Raw genomic sequence first — 26,979 nt, forward strand, 5'->3', positions numbered from 1 at the left:
TTTAAAGAAACACAATCTATGTTATAACTGAAGACACTCTGGAAAAGTTAAAATATGGAAAATATTTTTGAAGATATAAATATGAAACATAAGTTAAAATTATCAAACATTTTTGTAAAGAGATAAGTTGATATTAAAGTTCATGCAGAAAAATAAATGTATAGGAATAGGGAAGAAAACACTGTATGTTTCTTTTATAAGAAAAGCTATATGGACAGCCACACGCAAAAGAATGAAACTAGACTACCATACACAAAAAACAACTCAAATTGGAACATAAGACCTAAAATTATAAAATCCCTAGAAGAAGACATATTGGATAAGACCTTGACATCAGTCTTGGCAATGAGTTTTTGGATTTGACACTCAAAAGGCAAACAAAAGCAAAAATAAATAAGTGGGACTATATCAAACTAAAAAGTTTCTATACAGCAAAGGAAACCATCAACAAAATGAAAAGTCAACCTACTGAATAGGAGAAATTATTTGCAGATCATATATCTGATAAGAAGTTAAAATCTGGAATATACAAAGAACTCATATAGCTCAACAGCAGAAAACAAACAATGTGATTTTAAAAATGGATAGACCTGGATAGACATTTTGTCAAAGAAGATATACAGATAGCCAACAGGTACATAAAAAGGTGCTTTCAATATCACTTGTCATTAGTTGAAATACAGCTTGAAACTACAATGAGATATTACCTCATACCTGTTAAAATGTCTATTATCAAAAATAAAAGAAATAACAAGTGTTGGTGAGGGTGTAGAGAAAAAGAAATGCTTCTGCGCTCTTGTTGGGAGGTAATTTGCGCAACCTTTATGGAAAACAGTATGGAGATTCCTCAAAAAATTAAAACAGAACAACCCTATTTTCCAGCAATCCCTCTTTGGGGTATTTATCCCAAATAAACAAAATCACCATCTTGAAAATGTATCTACATCCCCATATTCACTGCAGCATTGTTTACAGTAGGCAAGACATGGAAACAATTTGTGTCATGGACAAATGAATGGATAAACATGTGTGTGTGTATATATGTATTTACATATAAGGTATATATATATGTATGTATATAGATGTGTGTATATGTGTATACATGTGTGTGTGTGTGTGTATCTCACATGGATGGACTTTGAGGTCATTATGAGTGAAATAAGTTAAACAGAGAACTTTTAACTTATTTAACTTTAAATTTTTTAAATAACTTTTAACTTATTTGACTTATTTGATCATACAGAAATATGATATGATCTCACTTATATATGGAATCTGAAAAAAAAAACCCTGAAAATACAGAGAACAGGAGAACAGATTGGTGATTGCCAGAAGTGAATGAAATGGATGAAGAGGATCAAAAGTACAAACTTCCAGCTATAAGGTCGATACATCCTGGTGATTTAATGTACAGCATAGTGGCTGTAGTTAACAGTACTGTATTGCATATTTGAAAGTTGCTAAGAGAGTAATCTTAAAAGTTCTCCCACAAGAAAAAAAAATGTAACTGCGTGTGGTGATGGATGTTAACTAAACTTCCTGAAGTTAAAATTTCACAAAGTATACATTATTAAACCATTATATTGTACACCTAAAACTAATACAATGTTTTATGTCAATAAATTTCAATTAAAAAATGAAATAAAGAAATAAGCTCAAAAGCAAAGAAACATACAAAAAGAAAACCTTAAATAGGCACTACCTCTAACAGATGCTAAAACCTATAAGTCATCTATAATTGAAAAGTGTGGTACTGGCACATAATCAAGAGATGGACCAGTGGAATGACTGGATATTGTAGAAATAGACCCAGGTACAATAGAACTTCAGTGTGTATGTGCATATCTATGTCTTTACATCCATTTCCAAGTCTCCTGCTCAACCTGACTATCTACCATTCCTCTGACTCCTTTCTATAACTGCTTGGAATTGCTCTTCTGGCAGTTGTAATTTGATTCCATTCCATGCTTCTAGATGTCAGTTTCACTCTATACCTGTTCTATTCAACATATCTTTCTGTATTGATAGAAATGGTCTAAAATATGGAATGAACAATGGGGTGGCGATTGAGCCCTTGAAATATAGCTAGTCCAACTGAGGGACTTATTTTAAAGTTCTATTTAATTTTAATTAATTTATATTTAAGTGGTCACATGAGGTTAATGGAAATTCTACTGAAGAATCAAGCTTTACATTCTAAGCTCTTTAAGGACAGGTTCAAGTCTATTTATTTCATTCTAGTGTCTAACATGGTACCTGAGGACTAACTGGCTTTTATTTTTCCAATTAATATTACTTGTATTATAAATACTCGGCATGAGGGCTGGTTGTACCCCAATATTCAGCTCCATAAAGGTACACAGTCATGGAGGAGAACTACATCTGTAATAGAGGCTTCTTGCAGTGTCTTTTCTCTTTGCTAGACAGAAGCTACTTAGCCTTAATCAATCAGGCTTGCAAAAATCCACTCTAATTTGCAGGAACCTCAGAGTACTGTTTCTATGTAATAGTGAATAAAAAACAAAATCAGGTGTAAATATATTTATTCACCCACATTAAGGAAACTATAGCTTTCTTAAAGTAATATTTTCATCTCTTCTCATAAAGAAATTTGTCTTTGAGGAAACATGCAGTCAGTGGGTTTACATAAACACCGGACTCAGAAGAGCAAAACATCAGATGGAGGGCTCAATAGCAGCAGAAGGAGAACATTAAAATTTTGAAAAGGAATTTCTGTTCTTCTAAAGATTGTTCAAATCAGATCTTCACAGACAGTTTGTGGCAAAGTCAAATAAAATGTTAAGTAGCATGCTGGTGTAGAAAGAACTAGAACTTAGGGCCATAGTTCACTGACTTTGACGTAGTTGACTTTCAACTTTCCTGTTCCCTTCAGCTGTGGGATGACAGCTACTCAGCTTCTCAGCACCACCTTTTATCTGGCAAAAAAAGAAGAAGAATTATATTGCGTAAGTGTGGTTTGAGGGATGGAATGAGCTCATGTAAATAAAGGGTCAACAGAGGTGTATTTCCCTCTACTCAACTCTCTGCCCACACTGACCCCACCTCCAAAAGGTTGTTGCCCAGAGTTAAGAACGTGAGAGCTGGATAATACTCTTGAAACCACCCAATAAAATATTTTCTCTTTATAAATGAGGAAATTTAGTATGGGGTGTATGAAGGCAAAACAGATACCAGCTGCAGGCTCTAAAAAAAGGAGATGGCAAATATCGTCAGCATCATACCTGTTCTGTCCTACCACCTATGTAGTCCTATCATCTGCTGAAGTTCAGATGCAACACTCAAATGCATGTGTTGAATTCTTTCCCACACTGTGTTTTTCAGTATTTATTTTTTTCTTTATTGAAAGTATTACTAGAATGGTTAATTTTCTCTAGTTGAGCTAATGATTAAAATCACATTAATAACAAATAACTAACAATGTTATTTTATCTACTGGGAGGGCAAGTTCTGTTCAGATTCTTCTACACTATTCTCTCTTCTAGTGTGCTTTGGCCTCTCCTAAACCTTAATGCACACAACTTTCACTTAAAAAAAGAATACAAAAAAAAAAAAAAAAAAGAATACAAACTCTTTGGTGACTTCTTTAGCTTCATTGCCTTTTCTTTTGGTGATCTTGAGACACAGCATAGAGCTGTTTAATTGTGATAAAGGACCAGTAAAATTACACATTAGAAACAAAGAACATTTTAGTGATGTCAGTTTTGAGAATTCTATTCTACAGCGCAGTGTGGATATGCAACATCAATGCATAGATCAGGTATTCACTTATAAGAAATCCCTAAAATACCATAGGGGATTTGCTTGGTTCAATGTTGAGTTTGCTTTTAATTTAAAGAAGCTATAAAACACATTCTCCTTGTTTCCCAATTTGGTTATTTAATTTTACATAGGTAAACACAAAACATTTTGTGTCAGGTTAATTTTCTCATATAGAATTTTTTAACTTAGCTACTGTTTTACCTAATGGAAAATCATTTTATGTGTGGTATTCAGATATCATAGAACCTAAGAGAAAGAAAGAATAATTATTTTTCTTTTGTTATGAGTTAATAAAACTTTAAGTACTATATGTATAATATGACAAAGAAAATAATATGTAACATTTTATCAAATTTTGGAACACAGCAAGAGTATATTTTTCTCCTTCTTTACATATAGAAATGACAGAAATGAATACAGAATTAAAGAGTATGGGAGTTCCCGTCGTGGCGAAGTGGTTAATGAATCCGACTAGGAACCATGAGGTTGCGGGTTTGATCCCTGCCCTTGCTCAGTGGGTTAACGATCCAGTGTTGCCATGAGCTGTGGTGTGGGTCGCAGACGCGGCTCAGATCCTGCGTTGCTGTGGCTCTGGCGTAGGCCGGCAGCTACAGCTCCGATTAGACCCCTAGCCTGGGAACCTCCATATGCCGCAGGAGTGGCCCAAGAAATGGCAAAAAGACAAAAAAAAAAGTATGTATACAATTAAGACTGAAATGTAAGATATAAAAAATATCTAGTCCAATATATATTTTTAAAGATTTTATTCAAGTGTAGTTGATTTACAGTGTTGTGTTTAGTTTAATAGATGTTTAATTTCCCTTGAACGGATATTGTCATGATACATACTATCCATCATCTATATCCCTTTTACCATTTGTCTATTAAGATTTTCCCCATTTTACTTCAATTTAAGTTAGGAGAAGGAGATTAAGGGAAGGATACAATATGGCTCAGTGGTATTATTTCGGAGATGAACCTACAGCTTATCCCTGGGAGGGATAAGGCATGGGTAGTTTTGCTGTTATCCATTGTAGATATGACCAACAGCATGCTTCATTTTTCAGCAGGTCTTCCCATCCTTCCCTTCAGATATTGTTCTCCTAACAGTTTCTCTTACTTTCTTTTATTTGTAGGCACTCTACCTTTTTTCATTAGCACATATCTGTTCCATACTTATATTATTTAAAAAATCTATCTCTACCTATGTATTTATCAATCTGTCTCATTCAGGAAGAAGTCATAAGATAATAAGGCTAATATTAGTCATAAATAAAGGAGGATCAGTCACAATACTGAATTTTGGTCTTTTTATTTTTCCATTAAGGACAATATTTGGAAAACTTCCAAGTTGAAATCTCTTCTGAAAAATTGCTTCCTAAGTGAAGCTATTTTGTAGTTGATTTTTCTCCCTCTCCCCCAGTTTTATTGAGAAATAATTGATATACCTCACTGTATAAGTTTAAGGTGTAGAGCATAATGATTTGATTTATGTATATTATAAAATCATTACCACAATAGGTTCAGCTAACACCCATCTTCTCATGTATATATAATACAAAGAAAACAAAGGAAAAAAGGAAAAATAATCTCCTTGTGATAAGAACTCTTAGGATTTACTTTCTTAACAAATTCCCTACATATCATATAGCTGCGTTAACTATAGTTATCATGTTGTACATTACATCCATGGGAATTTGTATAACTAGGAATTTGTATCTTTTGACCACCTTCCTCCCTTCCCCCACCCTCTGCTTTTGGTAAACACAAATTTGAACTCTGTAGGAGGGTTTTTTTTTTTTTTTTGATTCCACAAATAAATGAAATCATACAGTATTTATCTTTGTCTGACTTATTTCCCTTAGCATGATGCCCTCAAAGTTCATCCACATTTTTGCAAATGATTTTCTCCCTGTATGCTTTAGTGCAATATTTCTGGGTACTTAACCTCTTACTCTTCAGCAGGAACCTCTTTTTTTTTTTTTCTCTGAGAGTAATTAAGCTGGGAGAAAAAGCAGGTGTTCAAATCTTCATGGCCACAAGGGGGAAAATAATTTTAAAAAATTTTATCTCCAATCTATCTAGAGCATAATGTTTTTAAAAATGTGCCTTACTCAGCATAATCTTGTTTTATTTATTTGCTTATGGATTTATTCAATTTGCTTAACTGTGAGGGGATGCTAGAACCTGGCAAGAAAATTTTTTGGAACATCCTGTTTTGTCTTGTTCTTCCTAATGAGAGAGAAGCCCTAGACAGCATGCTGCTTTGGCACAACTCATGCCCTGACCCAGGAGTAACAGACCTAACTAGAATAAGGACAAAGGGGACTCCCAGGAGCTTCACTGTTAGTTCTTTATAATCATCATCTGTAGAAATTCACAGATCAGTAATCAAAACATTCAATCTTTGGACAAGTTATTCTAATAATGAGTTAGTTATAAAACTACAAATTAAATCATAAAATAAATTAGAATGTATAAATTAAATTATAATACCACAAGTCCACTACTTTTATTTCCTAATTGAATGTAAAGTGATCCAAAATGATCTATAGAAATAATTAAACTTTTTAAAGTGATAAATTAGTGAAATTAACTTGTTAATTATAGTGAGACATTGAAATATTAGTACTCCATTCAGACAGAAAAAATATGAGAGAAATTAAGTGATGATATCTTATTTTTCTCCTGTATTATATCTCCTTTATTCTCTATGAGTTCTAAGATCTACATTTTAAAATTTCTAAAGTAAACTATTTGATGATTTCCTTTCATTCAAAGTCAGTTAAATACACTTTCTTCAGTCAAGCACAGATATGTATCTTAAACCAGGTTACATTTCAGATGTCATTTTTAAAAATACCTTTAATTCTTAACTTCTTGTAAAAGGAAAAATGGACATCGTTGCATATTGACATTAGGTAGTAAATTGGTATAGCCTCTGCAAGGAGCAATTTGGCAACATAACATTAAAATTCTAAAAGTGTATAAAATTTGATCTACAAATTCCATTTCTAAATATTTATTCTGTACACGTGGGTTCGTGTGGAAAATGCTGCATCTGTAATGATAATGCACTGGGGTGTTTTTATAATACTGATGATTAGAAACAACCCAAATGTCTTTAATAGAAAACTGGTAATAGGTTTTGCTACGTCCATAGTGTGGAATGAAATAGAAGTATTAAAATAATATATAAAACAATAATAATAAAATTCTGAAGCTATTAAATTCATAATAACACATCATTTATTGAATAGTTAACTTGCATACATTCATGTAATGCTTACTATCCCTACAATGTATATACTATTATTAATCTCATTTCATGTGTTAAAAAAAAAAATCTAGGAAATGGAAAAGTTTCCTTTAGTGACCAATATAGAATGCAGTGAGATTATTATATAAACCCAGCCAATCTTATGTTGGTATACTATATAAGCAATTATAAAAGCATAGAGAGCATGCACCCATTTGAAAGAGAAATATGTATTTATAAAGAAAAGAAGAAAGAACAGAGGGAAGGAATCTATTAATTTATCTTAAGAATATAATTCTTTAAAAATGTGCTTTGGAGTTCCCATGGCACAGCAGAATATAATTCTTTAAAAATGTAATTTGGAGTTCCCTTTATAAAGAAAGGAAGAAAGAATGGAGGGAGGGAATCTATTAATTTATCTTAAGAATATAATTCTTTAAAAATGTGATTTGGAGTTCCCATGGCACAACCATGAGGTTGTATGGCTACTTCCCTCGCTCAGTGGGTTAAGGATCTGGCATTGCTGTGAGCTATGGCGCACGTCAAAAACACAGCTCGGATCCTATGGCTGTGGCGTAGGCCAGCAGCTGTAGCTCCAATTCTACCCCTAGCCTGGAAACCTCCATATACTGTGGCAAAAAAAAAATAAAAATAAAAATATGCTTTGATAAGTGTTATATTGTTTCTTGTTGTGCATAATAATATACATTAAAAATAAATACTTTTCAGTGCAGGCAAGAGTTTTATACATCATACACTGCAGTGTATGTGCTGCACTGTTCAATATGGGAGCCTCTAGACACATGCAGCTTTCGAGATCTTAATATATGGCTCTTCCAAATTGAAATATTCTATAAATATGAAATAGTTATCAGATTTTGAAGATTTAGTATAAAAATAATGTAAAATGTTTTGTTAATAATTTTATTGATTACATGAAGAAATAATATTTTTATTATTTTGGGTTAAATAAAATATATTGTTAAAGTAAATTCGCCTTTTTAAAAACCTTTTTATAATGTAGCTGTTAGAAAGTTTAAAATTACTCAATTTATATCTCTATTAGATACCAATGATCTGATATATTCAAATTTCATTGTACTTCACTTGCTTTCACTTCAGGATTATTTCTCTAACATGGTGGTGATCAACACTTGATGTGCTTAGAATCACCTGAGAAACTGTAAATACACGTGGGCCCCACTAAGACGTTCTGGATTTGTTGTTCTGGGCTGGGGCACTAGTGTCATTTTTTTAAAGGCTTTGCATTCTAACATGAAACCAAGGTGGAAAAACAACTGCTTAAACCCCCTCCACTTAATAGGGTATACAAGGAACTTAATTTTTCAGAAGGCAATCTTTTCTCAATAATGTTTTAGAAGCTAAGTTTTGCATTTTCTTAACTAGGTAGGGATTTTATTTTTTTTTTTAATTTTTTGAACAGTGTCAAATAAGGCACAGGAAATTTTCAATTAAAGAAATATTTAGACATTTTGTGTAGTTTATTTTATTGTGTTTGATTTCCCCAATACATTATTTTTTTTCCTACTGTATAGCATGGTGACCCAGTTACACATACATGTATACATTCTATTTTCACACATTATCATGCTCCATCATAAGTGACTAGACATAGTTCCCAGTGCTACACAGCAGGATCTCACTGCTAATCCATTCCAAAGGCAACCCCAAGCTCCCCAACCACCCCACTCCCTTCCCCCACCCTTGGCAGCCACAAGTCTATGCTCCATGTCCATGATTTTCTTTTCTGTGGAAAGGTTCATTTGTGTCTTATATTAGATTCCAGATATAAGTGATATCATATGGTATTTGTCTTTCTCTTTCTGGCTTACTTCACTCAGGATGAGTCTCTAGTTCCATCCATGCTGCTGCAAATGGCATTATTTCCTTCTTTTTTATGGCTGAGTAGTATTCTATTGTGCATATATACCAGACCTTCCTAATTCAATCATCTGTCGATAGACATTTGGGTTGTTTCCATGTCTTGGCTATTGTGAATAGAGCTGCAATGAACATGCAGGTGCATGTGTCTTTTTTAAGGAAAGTTTTGTCTGGATATATGCCCAAGAGTGGGATTGCTGGGCCATATGGTAGTTCTATGTATAGATTTCTAAGGTACCTCCACACTCTTCTCCATAGTGGTTGTACCAGCTTACATTCCCAGCACCAGTGCAGGAGGATTCCCTTCTCTACACACCCTCTCCAGCATTTGTTATATGTGGACTTATTAATGATGGCCATTCTGATTTGAGTCTTGCTTATCGTTATTAGTTAAATTTGTTTAATTATGATAGAACAAAGAGGCTTAATCCATATTATTGTTTGTTCTCCAAACTTGGCCAAATAAAACACTTAAAGCACTTTAAATAGAACAAGTAAAAGTTGCAAATCTGTAGAAAGTCCATGAAAATGGAATGTGGCCAACAGTACTGGCTCAAAGATTATGTCTTTATAAATCATAAAATAGATTTTTCTGGCCCCCATATTCCCAGTGTCATATAAACATACTGTGGTAAATATACCAATAGAATTTTTTGTACCCTTATGGATAAACCCTAGTTTTACAACGTAGCAATAAAAGATGATTCTTATCATTCATCATTGTGTTCCATGGAGCCAATATTCAACATCTCAATTTTTATATCTTTTTTGTAATTAATTTATTCCCTTTTCTACCACAATGTTCTGCTCCATATTTTGACTCCTATTGCTTACTGGGCAATGGTGAGAAAATGTTACTGATTGAGAAAAGAAACTGAAGGAAAATTAAATTGTGACTTGTAAAACTATCTACCTATTTCCAAGGAGAAAAACTCATTGATAAAATCTTGGATTTTTTTTCTGGCCTCTTTGGTATTAGCTATATAATTTTTTTCTGTTTGTAAAGTACTAGAAACTGATTCATAGGACTCAAAGTTTTGTTAGGGGAATTCACACTGTGGCTCAGCGGGTTAAGAACATGACTAATATCCATGAGGATGATTTGATTCCTGTCCTCACTTAGTGGGTTAAGGATCCAGAATTGCCATGGGCTGTGGTGTAGGTCACAGACATGGCTCTGATCCAGTGTTACTGTGGCTGTGGTGTAGGCCAGAAGCTGCAGCTCCGATTAGACCCCTAGCCTGGGAAGTTCCATGTGCTGCAGGGGCAGCCCTAAAAAAAGAAAAAAAAATTTTGTTAGCATTTAAGTTGTCAGAAACTTACCTTCCCTTATGAATTACTTTTTTTTCCCCAAATTACTGAAATTCTCTTATTAGTTATCTATATTGATGAGCTAGAATATAATTTTCTTGAGCACCAATATATCTAGCTTGTTCATTGTATCACCCCACTATCCAGTAAAATAACTAACACATGCATTTTTAAATAAAAGAAAATTTGTAAAGTTGTAATTTAATCACTGTGAATTTTGCATTTTTACTGTTTCAGAAACCTTATAATTGTCACAGAAAGAACTTCTACCAGGAGTACAAAGTACTTAGCAAAATGATCCTAATGATTTGAGAATTATTCAAGCCTCTCTGTCATCTGTTATTAATATATTTTACAGATATGCTTAAAAGTGAATAAAACTTCCAGCAAAAATTCATATATTTATTAACTTTAAAACAAATAATCTAAAATTAATCTTTATTAATTGTGAGATATTTAATTTTTCAGAATGCCCCAATACTTTGGAAATGTGATTCTACTAGATAAACCCTTGGAAATATTGTTATGCAACTGAATTCTGGATTTCATTTATATTAAATGGCAACAAAATATAATATTCACAAATTCATTTCCTGGGATTATAGATGATCTATGTTTGAATTATGGTTCTCCTAGTTACTAGCTCTATGGTTATGGACAAATTATACAACTTCTTTGCACCTAAGATTCCTTTTCAATAAAACAGGAAAATGTATGATACCCAGTGTCACAGAGCTGTTGTAAGGATTCATTTAGGTAATAGCTGTAAAGAAGCTCATATAGCCAACATTTGGTTAAACATGAGATATCAATATTATTGTTTGCATGACCATGAGAAATTATATAACTATCAAAATATTACTGGGCAAAATCCTTGTCAATACAGAGACAATGTAGCTTTAAATCATTAACTCTTCCAGTTAAAAGTTGCTTCAATATAGCCGGGCCAAATTGTTTTTAGTTTTCTGAAGTGATTGCTGCTTAATCACTTAGGAACAAGAGACCTACAAATATAAACCCTAATATTCTTAGTTAACAAAAAGAAGCCTATACAAACATAATGCTTGTATCATCAAAGTAGTCAAGATTGCCTCAATTTATTACCTTCCAGATACCACACATGAATAATTTCATTTACTCTTCACAATAACTTGATGATAAAAGTATAGTATTATTATTCCTTTTATGAGTCAGAGAACTGAAGCTTGGAGAATTTATGTAGCTTTCACCCAGCCCTGCAGTTAGTAAGTGTTAGAGGTGTAGTTTAATCATAGAAAATCAGATTTTAGCATATGTAGTTTTAAACATATAGTATTTCCAAATATGTGATATATATGAGATTTAAGATAATTTATGCAGCAATTTAAATATGTGTTTTTAGAAGTTCCCATCGTGGCTCAGCAGTTAGCAGACCTAACCAGTATCCATAAGTTTGATCCCTGGCCTCACTGAGTAGGTCAAGGATGTGGTGTTGCCATGAGCTACTGTGTAGGCTGCAGATATGGCTCATATCCTGCATTGCTATGGCTGTGGCTATGGCTGGTAGTTACAGCTTCAACTCATCCCTAGCCTGGGAACCTCGATATGTCACAGGTGCCACCCCCAAAAGATAAAAAAATAAATAAATATGTGTTTTTAAATTTTAACTTTTCTATATTCTTAAGAATATAGAAATTATTTCAAGTATCTTCTCTGACCACAATGGCATGAAACTGAAAATCAACCACAGGAAAAGAAATGAGAAAAAACTTACTACAGGGAGACTAAACAACATGCTGCTAAAAAACCAATGGGTCAATGAGGAAATCAAGAATGAAATTAAAAAATACCTAGAGACAAATGATAATGAAGACACATTCACTTAAAATCTTTGGGATGCCACAAAGCAGTGCTAACAGGGAAATTCATAGCAATACAAGCCTTCCTCAAAAAACAAGAAAAATCTCAAATCGACAACTTAACCCAACACCTAAATGAACTGGGAAAAGAAAAACAAACAAAACCTAAAGTCAGCAGAAGGAAGGAAATCATAAAGATCAAAGAGGAAATCAATAAAATAGAGATTCAAAAATCAATAGAAGAAATCAATAAAACCAAGAGCTGGTTCTTTGAAAAGGTAAACAAAATTAACAAACCTCTGGCTAGGCTCACCAAGAAGAGGAGAGAAAAAATCCAAATAAACGAAACAAGAAATGAAAAAGGAAAGTCACAATGATACTACAGAAATATAAAAAACCATGAGAGAATACCATAAACAATTGTATGCCAACAAATTTGACAGCCTAGAAGGAATGGACAACTTTCTAGAGACTTACAGCCTGCCAAAACTGAATCAGGAAGAAATAGGTCAACTGAACAGACTGACCACTAGAAATTAAATTGAATATATCATAAAAACACTCCCTACAAATAAATGTCCAGGACATGGCTTCACAGGTGGGAAATAAACCAATGGGACCAAGCATACAAAGAGGACCTTATACCCATCCTCTGTAAACTCTTTTAAAAGGTTGAAGAAGAAGGAACACTCCCAAAGGGATTCTATGATGCCACCGCCACCCTAATTCCAAAATCAGACAAAGATACCAAAAAAGAAAACTATAGGCCAATATCTCTGATGAACATAGACACAAAAATTCTCAACAAAATTTTAGCCATCTGAATCCAAAAACATAAAAAAGATCATACACCACGACCAGGTGGGATTCATCCCAGGTGCACAAGGATGGTTGAGCATATGCAAATCAATCAATGTCATACACCACATTAACAACAGAAAAGTCAAAAACCACATGATCATCTCAGTAGATGCAGAGAAAGCATTTGACAAAGTCCAACATCAATTCATGATTAAAAACTCTTACCAAAGTGGGTATAGAGAGAATATACCTTAACATAATCAAAGCCATTTATGACAAACCCACAGTAAATATAATATTCAATGGAGAAAAGCTGAAAATCTTCCCACTAAAATCTGGAACAAGACAAGGATGCCCATTCTCACCACTGTTATTCAACATAGTACTGGAAGTCCTAGCCACAGCAAGCAGACAAACAAAGGAAATAAAAAACATCCAAATAGGAAGGGAGGAAGTAAAACTGTCACTGTATGCAGATGACATGACACTATATGTAGAAAACCCTAAGGACTCAACCCAAAAACTACTTGAACTGATCAATAAATTCAGCAAAGTAGCAGGATATAAGATTAACATTCAGAAATCAGTCGTATTTCTGTATACTAACAATGAAATATTAGAAAGGAAGTACAAAAATACAATACCTTTTAAAATTGCACACCCAAAAAATCAAATACCTGGGAATACAGCTGACCAAGGAGGTAAAGGACTTATATGCCAAGAACTATAAAACATTAATCAAGGAAATTAAAGAAGATGTAAAGAAATAGATATTCCATGCTTCAGGGTTGGAAAAATTAATGTTGTAAAAATGGCCAAACTACCCAAAGCAATCTGCAGATTCAATACAATCCCTATCAAATCACCCATGACATTTTTCATGGAACTAGAACAAACAATCCAAAAATTTATATGGAACCATAAAAAAACCAAAATTGCCAAAGCAATCATGAGGAGCAAAAACCAAGCAGGAGGCAAAACTCTCCCAGACTTCAGGCACTATTACAAAGCCATCAAGATAGTGTGGTACTGGTACCAAAACAAACAGATAGACCAATGGAACAGAAAAGAGAACCCACAAATAAACCCAGACACTTATGGTCAATTAATCTTTGACAAAGGAGGCAAGAACATAAAATGGGAAAAAGACAGTCTTTTCAGCAAGTATTGCTGGGAAACCTGGACAGCTGCATGCAAATCAATGAAACTAGAACACACCCTCACACCATGCATGAAAATAAACTCAAAATGGCTAAAAGACTTAAATATAAGACAAGACACCATCAAACTCCTAGAAGAGAACATAGGCAAAACATTCTCTGACATCAACCTTCCAAATGTTTTCTCAGGTCAGTCTCCCAAAGCAAGAGAAATAAGAGCAAAAATAAACCAATGGGACCTAATCAAACTGACAAGCTTTTGCACAGCAAAGGAAACCAAAAAGAAAACAAAAAGACAACTTAAGAATGGCAGAAAATAATTTCAAATGATGTGATTGATAAGGGATTAATCTCTAGAATATATAAGCAATTTATACAACTCAACAGCAAAAAAAGCTAACAACCCAATTGAAAAATGGGCAAAAGATCTGAATAGACATTTTTCCAAGGAAGATGTACAGATGGTCAACAAGCACATGAAAAAATGCTCAACACCACTGATTGTTAGAGAAATGCAAATCAAAACAACCACGAGGTATCACCTCACACCAGTCAGAATGGCCATCATTAATAAGTCCACATATAACAAATGCTGGAGAGGGTGTGTAGAGAAGGGAATCCTCCTGCACTGGTGCTGGGAATGTAAGCTGGTACAACCACTATGGAGAAGAGTGTGGAGGTACCTTAGAAATCTATACATAGAACTACCATATGGCCCAGCAATCCCACTCTTGGGCATATATCCAGACAAAACTTTCCTTAAAAAAGACACATGCACCTGCATGTTCATTGCAGCTCTATTCACAATAGCCAAGACATGGAAACAACCCAAATGTCCATCGACAGATGATTGAATTAGGAAGGTCTGGTATATATGCACAATAGAATACTACTCAGCCATAAAAAAGAAGGAAATAATGCCATTTGCAGCAGCATGGATGGAACTAGAGACTCTCATACTAAGTGAAGTAAATCAGAAAGACAAATACCATATGATATCACTTATATCTAGAATCTAATATAAGACACAAATGAACCTTTCCACAGAAAAGAAAATCATGGACATGGAGCATAGACTTGTGGCTGCCAAGGGTGGGGGAAGGGAGTGGGGTGGTTGGGGAGCTTGGGGTTGCCTTTGGAATGGATTAGCAGTGAGATCCTGCTGTGTAGCACTGGGAACTATGTCTAGTCACTTATGATGGAGCATGATAATGTGTGAAAATAGAATGTATACATGTATGTGTAACTGGGTCACCATGCTGTACAGTAGAGAAAAATGATATTTGGAAATAACTATTAAAAATAATAGTAACAAAAATAAAATATAATAACAACTAAAAAAATTTAACTTTTAATTAAATCAGTGATTTTGAAATATTTTTACATACAATGAGGCTAAAGTTATTAGCGCAGGGGACAATCTACATGGGCCACATGACCTTTGTGATGGTACCACGTATACCTATTAAGACCCTTAGTAATTAAACTACTAGGATGTTAATATGATATAGCTTCTGTAGTCACAAAAGTGGATTCTCATTAACTGAATTTTTGTGTAATTATGTCCTTCTTTTATTGATGCACCTACGTATTTTAAATTGTAAAATATCAGTTATAAACTGTATTTGGGACTAGGCACTCTTTGATTTCCTCTTTTCTTGAAACTGTCATGGATTAAGTTTCATAAATACGTCTTTTAAAGCATAATACTGAAGATGCTGATGGAAATATAGGTGTGATGGTGTTTGCAATGAAATGAATCATATGCTTTCAGAGTAGTAGGAAGACCAAACTGATGAATCACCTGAAACCACTCATTACTATTGTAAAAACACCAGATGTGAAAAAAACAGCAAAATATATCATGCAAATATAGTGAAAATTATTTGAAATTTGGATTTTAATAGAGAGAAATTGAATATAAACTCCTTCATTATGTATAATATGTCTGGAGACACAAAGTTTTGGCAAGAAAGTATTCTGTCTCAAACATCAGTTTTTAAAGTGCAAGGACTACTATGGGAGGTGTTGAATTTTTAAGAGCAAAGTAGGAAGACATTCAAGTAACAGAAACTTCAGCACAGGGTGGTAGGTGCTAAAATTGCAGAAGTTGCAGAAGCCTTGTTTATGGCATTGGTTTCAATTGCCAAGGTTAGAATTGCTCAAATTATTGGTGAGACATCCATTACTGTTTGGCTGCCAAACAGCACAAGTGATGTTCTCGGGGACAAAGTAAGGGGAAAAAAAAAATCTGGTAGAACGACTCTGTCAAATATGATAATTTATCAAGCAGTAACATATTGCCCAAATATGGGGCAACATTTATTGCCCTGAGTACAAAAAAGTCCACAACATTCCCTTGAGACTTTAGAATGAATTGCCCAATATTAGCAGCTCAGCTGATCTTCAGGCGTTTGTGAGATATGATTTGGATAAAGGAGCCTAAGAAGAAAAAAAAGAAATATTGTTTGGCCAGTCTTTATTAACTCTTACAACTGGAGAAGAAATTTTAAAAGTATTGATAACTTCAAGGTAAACCATAACATGTTGGGTCATACACAGATTGTGCTAAGGCAGCCGCATCCAGTAAGAACAACGTGTTCCATGTGTTTAAGCTCTTGTTCTAGAAATAAGATCTACTCGCTAGGTCATGCATTTGGGAAGCTCTCCCAACCAGAGATATTTTTCAAAATTAAGGGAAAAGACTTAATAAAGTCATAATGATTGTCAGTTACATTAAGCTCAGGCAAATTAAATTCTCTACTTTTTCTCATATTTGAGAAAATATCAGCATCGATTATAAACAATTACTGTTTTCTGCAGTACATCAAAAACTTTATGTCTTTGGTGATAAAATGTACACAATGAGTAAGAAGCTATGCATAATGTAAATTGACTTTGCAAATCGGCATATCAGTGATATGTCTTCTCTTCTTTGAATGGACTGAATTTATTCTTTCAAGGTAAACCAACTTCTATTATTATTCCACATGAAATCAAAAATGAATGTGACAGTTGCAGATTTGAATCTGTGGGACACATACCCTGTCTGGAGTAACCCAGATTAGTATATCTGTCTGAATAACTTTGTAAAAAATTCACTGAAAGAAGTCACTGAAAATATCCTGAAAATTTTGAGTCACTTGATAAATACACTTCATAAATACTTGTCCAAGGAGAATGACTGGAGAGTGAGGAAGCTCCACATTTTTCATTATCCTTGACATGTTCTATAATAATACATTCTGCAAATGGCTCCGTCCAAAAGTTTGTTGAGCTAAAGTTATTCATGGAATTTTATGGCACTGTGACTATGAAAACAGCTTATATTCATCTTAGGATATTCATATTGTTTGTTTGGGGATTATTACATATGGCAATTTTGGGGGCAAATTTTCCAGAGACACTTTAAAAATAGTGACTCCCTCTTTATAGGGCATAGAACTCATGATATAACTGTTAAATAATCTTTAGTAATGATATTATTCATGTCCTGTATATCCTTATTCACTTTTATCTACTGTTCTTTCAAGAACTGAGAACTAAAGTTTTCCATTGCTTTTCTGTTTTTTCTCTTCTCTTTGTCTTTTTAAATTTTTTTTCATAAATACTGTGGTACCAAGTTATTGAGCATTTTAAGGTTAGAGAAATTACACTTTCATCATAGACTATTGCCATCTTTGAAACAAATTAAATTAATATTGTCTGACATTTTCCCTTCATTCACTCTGAGTTTCTTTTGTTTTATTATGTATGTCTCTTATAGGTCCTTTGTCTATAGCATATAGATTTTCATTTTTTTGACCTAATGTTTAAAATCTCTTTATTTCAGTAATGGATTTATCCTATTTATTTTTATTGTCATTTTTTTTTTAGATTGGCCCTTCCTTCCACTCCTTCCCTCTTTCTCTTTATCATCCATTAATTCATTTTCTTCTCAGTGTTATTTTCCTTTAACTATATTATCTGAGATTTCTTCCATTTATTTTTTTCCTCTTATAATTTCAAGGTATAAATCTGTGTTTAGACAGTAACCACTAAATATTTTTTGAAAAACTATTTAATGTTTATTCTCTAAGTTATTAGCTTCAAAAATTAATCAACTGTGTTTCTGATCCATGACATCTCACCGTCTCAGACTAGTTATGCTATTTATTTCCCTCCCGCATTTAAACATTTTACTTATTATCACTCTCCCTTGAAATATATAATTCTTATCACACATCTCTCTCCTGAAATTGTGTCATCTCTTCCTCACTATCAAACTTATGGAAAGAGAATTGTTGATACCAGCTGTCCCCATTTCTTACCTCCTGGGCTTCTACCAAATCACTCTCCTTTTTCACTCTTTCCTCTTGGGGGCTGCTTATCAGTCTCTTTTATAATGTCATAGTCCTCCACCAGGCCCAGATATGCTGTAATTCTAGGTCTCTTATCTCTCCTCTCTGGAACATCCATACCAAGAGTTTCAAATAACATAATGTGAAGATGACTTGCAAATACATATCTCCAGTCCCAGACCTCCATGCTGGGACCCCAGATCCATTTTGGAACTGCCTTCTTAGTATTTCTGGGACATATCAAAAGTCCTACCTTAAAATCAAAATGTCTACAACTGAATTCTTGATTTTTCCTCCCTGAACCAACTTCTGTCATCCCCTCAGCAAAGGGAGCTCTAAGAAAGCCAAGAGTGAGCGATGGGAAGAGTGGAAGGAAATGATGCAGGAGAAGAAGCCTGATCATAACTATGTTTGGAGGTCATGGCATTTGGGTTTTGCTTTGAGATGCAAAGCCATCTGAGAGTTTTTTGTGGGGAAGTTTTAAGACATATTTTAAAAGATCTCTCTGTCAGTGGAGAGGGTTGGCAAGAGTGGAACAGGAAGGTCAGGTAGAAACCTGTTGCAGAGTTTGGGATGATAGGCATAGGCTTGTAAAATGGTGGTAGCCATGAAAGAGATTGATGTGGTCAGATTCTAGTGCTCTTCCAAGGTAAAGTAAACAATATTTGTTGATGGGTTATATTTAGAGTATAAGATAAGGAGAAGAGTCCAGGACAAGTCCTGGGGTTTTGTTGTCATTCTCTGATTTATAAAACTTAGAAAGGCAGATATGAGGATGAACTGGAATCAGAGTTGAGTTTAAAGCTTGATGCTCTGAGATGCTCATTAGACATCAGATGAAGCTGCTGGTTGGGCAGGGGGCTTCACATATCCAGTTCAGAGTAGAGGTCAGAGCTGCAGGTATAATTTGGAAATCATCAGCATAGAGATGAACTCGAGCTTGGGGTTAATGGATGCAAACTATTGTTTTTGGAATGGATTAGCAATGAGATCCTGCTGTGTAGCACTGAAAACTATGTCTAGTCACTTATGATGGAGCATGATAATGGGAGAAAAAAGAATGTATACATGTATGTGTAACTAGGTCACTATGCTGTACAGTAGGAAAAAAGTTGTATTGGGGAAATAACAATTAAAAAAAGAGATGAACTTTAAAACCACTTGAGGGATCAGTGTAGATTAAAGATTAGAAGAGGTGGAAGCACTGAGCAAAGAAAATTGGTTTAAAAAAAAAAATGAGCTTTGTGTGTGTGTGTGTGTGGCAGGAATCCCTGGTTAGAATTGGTTAGTGACAGAGAACACATACCTTCAAGGAGGGTTTGGTTAACTTTTGTTTTAGAGCCTGTCTTACTCTTTAGTCATTACTTCTCCACATTAAGGCTACTTTGCTATTCTTAAAGAGCTCCCTAGTATCACTTGGACCCTTCACAGTACTGTGAATCTAAGTCCAGGAAAGTCATGACAACCCAGCTTCGAGTTGGATAAGATCATGCATATGTCTTCTCCAAGCTCCAATGGAGAGTTTAAGAAGGCTGTCGATCCACATCAGAGAGAAAATTTCTTCAAGGTTGTTGGCCCCATCTCTCCCATGGCCCACCCTCACCTCAACTCTCACCCTTCCAAATCTAGGTATGCTAGTGAGTACCTAGTAGAATTTGCTAAAATGTATTTCTTTACTTTCAAATGAAATCCATCATTTTCTTAAGAACATTGGTGTTTCATTCTATTTGGTTTCTGTTTTGCTGTATTTAACCATACTTCCTAAAAGGAAGGTTTGTTGCATATTAATCTTGGAGAGACTTTATAAGAAGATGAAGGTTTGTGGTTTATTAATCCTGTTCTCTAGTGTCAGAAACTTAGTTCAACTCCTTTATAGATACAGCCAACGCGTGAGAAGACTGAAGCATGCAGACATTAAATAACTCTCATTAAAATCACATAGCTAGTGAGTGAGACCTTTTAAGACTTTGCATTCTACAAAATCAAAGTATGTGATTAATTTATAAAGAGCGTAATAGTCCTATTCCTACTTTTCAGTGATATTTTTCATTGATGTGACAGAACTTATTAGTTTTCCAGATAAAGATACTAAAGATAGTACCAAGATATTATCATTGTCTTTATGAATCAATTTATATTACCACTCTAAGAAATTCACTACATTTCAAGTCAAGATAAGTAGGCTTTAGAGAGAATTTTTCATACTTTAGGTACGTGACTTGAGAGTTTTGAATTCTGTAGAAATATAAAAAAATTATCTTAATAAATACCTGCCTGAGGAAACAGAAGGGTTTTCATTTCATAAAGCTGAATTCATTAGCACAGCTTATAAGCCTTCCATGAGCAAGCTACCTATCTCCCAGCTTCTCTCTTTGCAGGTCTCCTCCTGACATCATATTGTCTGGCTTTACTTAATCACCAGCATTCTCCAAACATGCCAGGCTGTTTCCTATCTCTGTGCCTTGATTCCTATGTTTTCCATATAATGTATCTGTTGTTCTCTCCAAGAACAACATCTTCCAAGACTTAATTCAAACATCTGCTTATGATTTCATTCCAGTCACTATTACTCCTGCTTGTACCTTGTCAAACTCCCTTTTATACCATGTAAATTCCCCAGATGTAACAAACATCGTATTTTATTCCACTTATTTCTTTACATGTCTTTCTCTCCCTCTAGATTTTTTTCTTTTTTTTTTCTTTTTTTTTTTTTTTTTTGGCAAGACCTGTGACATGCAGATGTTCCTGGCCAGGAATGAACCTGATTTACAGCAGTGGCATAAGCCACAGCAGTGATAACACCAGATCCTTGGTCCACTAAGCCCCCAGGGAACTCCTATCTTCCCACTAGATTTTGAGTAGGTGGAGGGTTTGGATACCATGTCTAATTAATATCAATGTCCTTAATTAGTTCAAGGTACATTTAAGATGCTTAATAATATTTTATTATATTCAAGGGTGATATCTAAAATCTTCACCAGCCATGCTGTACAAGAAACGACCCATCTGAACGGATATTCCACTGATCATAAGGAACACCATACTGGTACGTATCAGCTAAATGTCAGCTCATCAAAATCTGCTTTATTTCCATTTCATACCTTCTTTCTTTATTATTTTGATCTTTGGGGATCTTATAAAATAATACACAACCAAATAATTTTATAGTTAAGTACATAGTTTTTTCCAAAAGCCAATTTCTTAAAACAGTGCGGGTCTACACTCCTGCCACATCAAATTCCACGATAAGATCTTACCAGACCTTCATATTAATACATCTGCCAGATTATTTAAAAGGGAATTGCTTTCTTTGCCTTCTAAATTGATGGTTTTGACACTCCCTATGTAGTTCTACATCATATGAAGTGCGGACACACCAGCTGGATCACTGAGAACAGTGAAATTATAAGGTTTTTATTGAGGGATTATTTATACAGCAGCAAGAACGATCTTAACCTTTAATACATATTAAATAAAAATCCACTGTCAGTTTGAGTTCCACGTTATGCTAGGCGAAAAACCAACCTACCAGACCAAAGCAACCATAGGTGCCGACAGGAGAAGAGCCAACCTGCTTAAAGAAAGTGATTGTTTTGATTTAGTGGTCTTCTTCCTGAAGATACTTAATTAAACAAGGGTTAAGCTGAAATAAAAGTAATGTATGATGATATTTTCTGTAATCCTCAAAGAAAGATATACAGACATAGGTGTTAGCCGTCATATTATGAGACAGCGGCTTTTAGAATTTTGGCAAGTAGGATCACAAATAATCTCAAATGCTATTTAATCTGTAGAAAGTATTTACAACAAGCTAATGCCCCCTAGAATAAAAGGGAGCGTTTAATGTGGCAGACCATGATGGAGGGGAAGCAATAAAAGAGAAAGCACAGCTTGAAGCGCAATATAACTGGGTGACTTACACCTCCCTACTGAAAGCAGCAGACTTGCAGTTACGGAACTGCTAATCTGTTCTACTGTTTTTTAATCAGATGTTGGCATTATCTGCCACTAATTGCTTTTTCATTTCCACTTGTAATTATTCCATTGCATGTTTGTAGTGAGAAGCTGAAAATGAGGCAGATCACTGAGAAAGAATTAATTGTTAATGAATAATCATCAGTAGGAAGCCAATTTCATTATCTTCAAAGAGGTAGCCAGAGATTAACCACTAGCTGTGGTTCTCCTACTTTCCGTGCATGACTGTAAAGTAATCACAAATAATCACGCCCTCCAACTTCATCAATTATTTTCTATTATGTGGATTGATACCCATTTTTGTCTTTGTTGTTTAATGATAATGGTGGTATTCATGCTGGGGAGTGCTAATTGGAAGGTGTTACATTCAGTGGGCTCTAGGCCTAATTATTAGAGCATCTTCTTCATTAGCACATGATCCTACAAGGGTTGCATGGTGGGAGTTACTAATTTTTCCAAGTTACAAGAATGTCGTCTTAGGAAATGTTTGTATGTCCATATGCCAAATAACACACAGAAAATCTTCTATCTGGTCAAAGTTGTGTAGCTTCTGACAGACACTTTCTATTCTATAAAGTGGGACATTTAAACCTAATATGAATCTTTAAACACTGAGTTCATTTCTGCCCTAGAATCATGGTCTGCCCAGGACTGGTGATGAGCTTTTGCTTCTGCTTTATTTCTGTACAAACACTTGTTCTTCAGAATGGCTCGAACAGGTCCCTGGGATTATTGTAGCACTCAGCTGAGCTTTGCCAGCTATTAATGGAAACCTTATGAGATGAGTTTGAAAGTTAGGATGGAAAGTTAGGATGGAAGTCTCCTAATGTTTGTTGCCTTGGTAGCCAGGTGATGTCACTGCCAGACTTAGAGAGGAGGTACAGCCCAACATGCACATTTGCATCAGGTTTCAGAACTTCTCAAGTCTCCTTTGCATGTATCAGCTCACAACATCCTTGAACAGAACAGTAAGATTTCTTGCTGGTAGACCTGCTGTGGCTCCAGAAACTGGCACAAAATCTCCTGTCCATCTTAGCACGGGCACAGAAACCTTCCTCCCTTTCCATTTCTGGAATGCGTGTAACTACAGCAGCCACTTTAATAAGGAAGAACTTCCTCAGTGCTTGTAATCCCTCCCAAGCAACCAAGGCCCTGTTTCTAACTATACCCGCAGCTAAAGAAAGGTATTGTGTGAGGCCATCTCAAGTCCAGTGGATGACAGAGCATGTTTCTGAGACATTTCCAGGAGAAAAACTTGCCAAAGAGATAGAAAAATTAGGTGTAGTTAAGAGTATGAGTTTGGGGTTAGTCCTACCCATTTTGTTAACTGTGTGAGCGAGCATAGATTATTTAACCTCTTGAAACCTCAGTTTTCCTCATTAGGTTGTTATAAAGCTAACTGAAAGGTTATATGTAAAGTGATAAACTCAGGATCTGGCATCTAATCTGAGTTTGCCTTGGTTAGAAAGCATATCAAGATGAACCTTAATTGTCTCAGTAATAGGTCTTTTCCTAGAAATAAAACAAAGGTTTTAGAGAATATTAGGTAAGTAAGTAGCCCAAGTTCTGCAACAGGCAAATCCTAAAAAGTCCCATCAGGTTAGTATGAGAGCATTTATTTCTTGCTCATCAAAAGTCTGCTGTGGGGTGGTCATACCTTTCTTCGCTCTAAACGGTTGGGGATCGAGGCTCCCTGCATCTGGTGGTTCTGCCTTCTGATGACACAGCCTCCAAGATCAGCAAGGAAGGGAAAGAGACAGATGACAGAGGCATAGTAGCTCTTAAGTGTCATCACCAGATGTGGTGCATTGTGTCAATTCATATCTTATATGCCAGAATACAGCTGCATGGTTCCAATCTTGTGGCCAGGAATTGCGGTCCTTCTCTGTGACTGGTGTGACAAACAGCATCATGTATTGTGTCTGCCATGGTGGGCAAAGAGTAAAATAATCAGGAGATTAATTTGAAAAGATTATACTGAGAGTACATAGAGATGTTTGGGAACAGAAGGAAGACTAGAATCTAGGATGCCCTTTAGAAGAATATTATAATCACAAAATAGAAGAGATAATGGAAGCTTGAGATAGTTTAGAAATGTCAGACAAGAGAAAGGAGTCAAAAAAAAAAAGTAAAATTCCTAGCTTAAATGGTGGTTCTATAGAGACACTGGCTTTGTATGGGGAGATTAGATATGGAGAATCAGAATAGGGAAGGCATATCAGGTGGTATTCAGAATAGTTATATATCCTGGTACTTCTGCTATGATCAGGGTAGGAACAATCATAGAAAAGAGTAAAATACACCTATGAGAGGCCTGGACATTCAAATGTCTGGAAGAAAGTTTCAAATACTTCCTAATTTTAATAGGTAGAGTCACTGATAAGTACCAAGCCTCCCCTCCGGACAGATGAAGAGGGTTTCTGAATTGTTGCAAGGTGAAATTCCTTCACAGAACTTCTCTCATAAATATAGTAATACTATTATTCTTTTACATGGCAACCTTAGGTACATCAAAACTTTACCTTCCAAGGACAATAACAGAAGACTCTTAGTTTATCCATTGTTAAATGGGAGGTTGGGAAGGAGATGGTGAGGAGGAGAGAAAGGAGGTAGGATACACAGATATACCCCTATCTTCACAGTTTTTTTAGTGTTACCTGTGATAAAAATGATTGCCATTGATGAACCTAATGGGTTTGTTAACTTATTAACAAGTGAATTTTTTTTCTTTTTTTTTGGCATTTGGGCGTTGGATAATTCCTAGACGCTGAGCTGTAGGTGGATGCTATGGCATGAAATGCTTTCTTTTGATTAAGTCATAATGACTAAGACCCCTTGTTCACATGCCTTATTTATTATACATGACATTTCACAGGGCATTGACCATGTAATTCAAAGATCCTGACCCTAGTATGATATAGTTTATCATGGTTTACTGGTTTACTGATGCTTAGCTGCTCTTTCCAAAAGTTTTATTTCTATCTCTCATGCCCTTCTCAATCACTTGACTGATGCTTTTGATAAGAAAAACACTCTACTCTCCCCCATCTCCAACCTTACCATTCCACTCCATAATGGCTACCACCACGCCACTGTTGCTAAGTTAGAACCCAATAATTTATTTTATTTTTTGTATTTCTTTCTTGTGGATCAAAGAGATGTTCAAGCCAGAGGTAGTACAATAGAGACAATTACCAACATTTGGTAGCAACTTCATTCTGTCAGAGACTAAGCAAGAGAGTAAGCAGCCCTTGAGAGCAAATATGAGCACCTGAGTAAAAAGGCATCCTGGCAGTTCCTCAGAAAACTAAATATAGAGCTGCCATATGACCCAGCAATCCCACTCCTGGGCATATATCCAGACAAAACAATAATTCAAAAATATGCATGCACACCTATGTTCTTGCAGCACAATTCACAATAGGAAAGACATGGAAGCAACCTAATGTCCATTGACAGATGAATGGTTTAAGAAGATATGGTATATATATACAATGGAATACTACTCAGTCATAAATGAACCTATCCTCAAAACAGAAATTGACAGACATAGAGAACAAACTTGTGATTGCCAAGGGGAAGAGGGGAGGGAGTGAGATGAATGGGGAGTTTGGGGTTGGTAGATGCATACTATTGCATTTAGAATGAATAAGCAATGAGGTGCAACTCAGGGAACTATATCCAATCTCTTGGGATAGAACATTATGGAAGATAGTATGAAAAAAAGAATGATATATATGTATGACTGGGTTACTATGCTATACAGCCAAAATTGACACAGCACTGTAGGTCAGCTATAGTAAAAGTAAAATTTTTTAAAGAAGGCATCCTGGAAGTAAAATGTGGGGAATATCACAGCCCTACAAGACATTTTCTTCAAGACTCAGAGAAGGAAATCAGATCCAACAAGCTTGATTTATTGGTATTTAATATTTGTGTATAATAATATTACCTTAAATGTTAACAGTTTTAGGACTTTATTCATGAATTCTGATGGCTGGTATTGTGTCAAGGATATGAAAATGAAGAAGCAATACTCCTTGCTTTCCAAAGTTTAAGCTTATATAATATTCTCTCCTAATGGCAGCCCTAATTCAGAGTGCTTCATGGTGTACAAAAGAAATCCAAAATAGAGATTTCAGAGTCTCCTGAGTGTTTTCAGGCATAAAGATAGTTTCAAAATTAAATAATATGGGCAAAAATTATGAATTTTTCTGAGATCATAGTCTTGGACTTTAGGGTAAAATCACTAATTACATTGCTCTTTAAAGCAGATTAGTGATAAAAGTAAGTGGGGCTTTCACATATGAAAATAAATCTTGATACAATTAAGGAAATTCCTAAAGTGTCTTTGGGAGTTTTCCTTCCGTCAGTCAACTAAGCCATCAAGTATCCTTACAAATAAGATATTTCTAGCACTTAATACATTTTCAGTACTTTATGCAAGAGATAAGAGCTAATTACATGAGACCAGGCTCACATCCTATATTACACATTTCCATTGAAAGAACTAGATTCTGAATCAAACATGAAGATTAGCTGAGGCTCAGGAACGAAGCCATAATAGACTGTTCTCAAGTGAAAACTTTACCCATGCATTGCTCTTCTCCCAT

General features: G+C 34.9%; 1 protein-coding gene across 2 annotated transcripts in view; it reads left to right on the forward strand.

Moving 5' to 3' along the window:
- Nucleotides 1-26,979, forward strand: part of ITGA4 (integrin subunit alpha 4) — a 253,762-nt gene that overhangs the window by 34,449 nt on the left and 192,334 nt on the right. For both annotated transcript variants that reach the window (XM_085000022.1, XM_085000021.1), the window contains exon 3: nucleotides 21,349-21,437. The gene's annotated coding sequence lies outside the window, so the exon portion shown is untranslated. The remainder of the gene's footprint in view (nucleotides 1-21,348; nucleotides 21,438-26,979) is intronic.

Source organism: Sus scrofa, chromosome 15 (assembly GCF_054392235.1).
Source record: "Sus scrofa isolate SSC_HxYL_T2T_F1_AM1 chromosome 15, Sscrofa_HxYL_maternal_Yorkshire_Landrace_v2.0, whole genome shotgun sequence".
In the NCBI taxonomy this organism is placed as follows: domain Eukaryota; kingdom Metazoa; phylum Chordata; class Mammalia; order Artiodactyla; family Suidae; genus Sus; species Sus scrofa.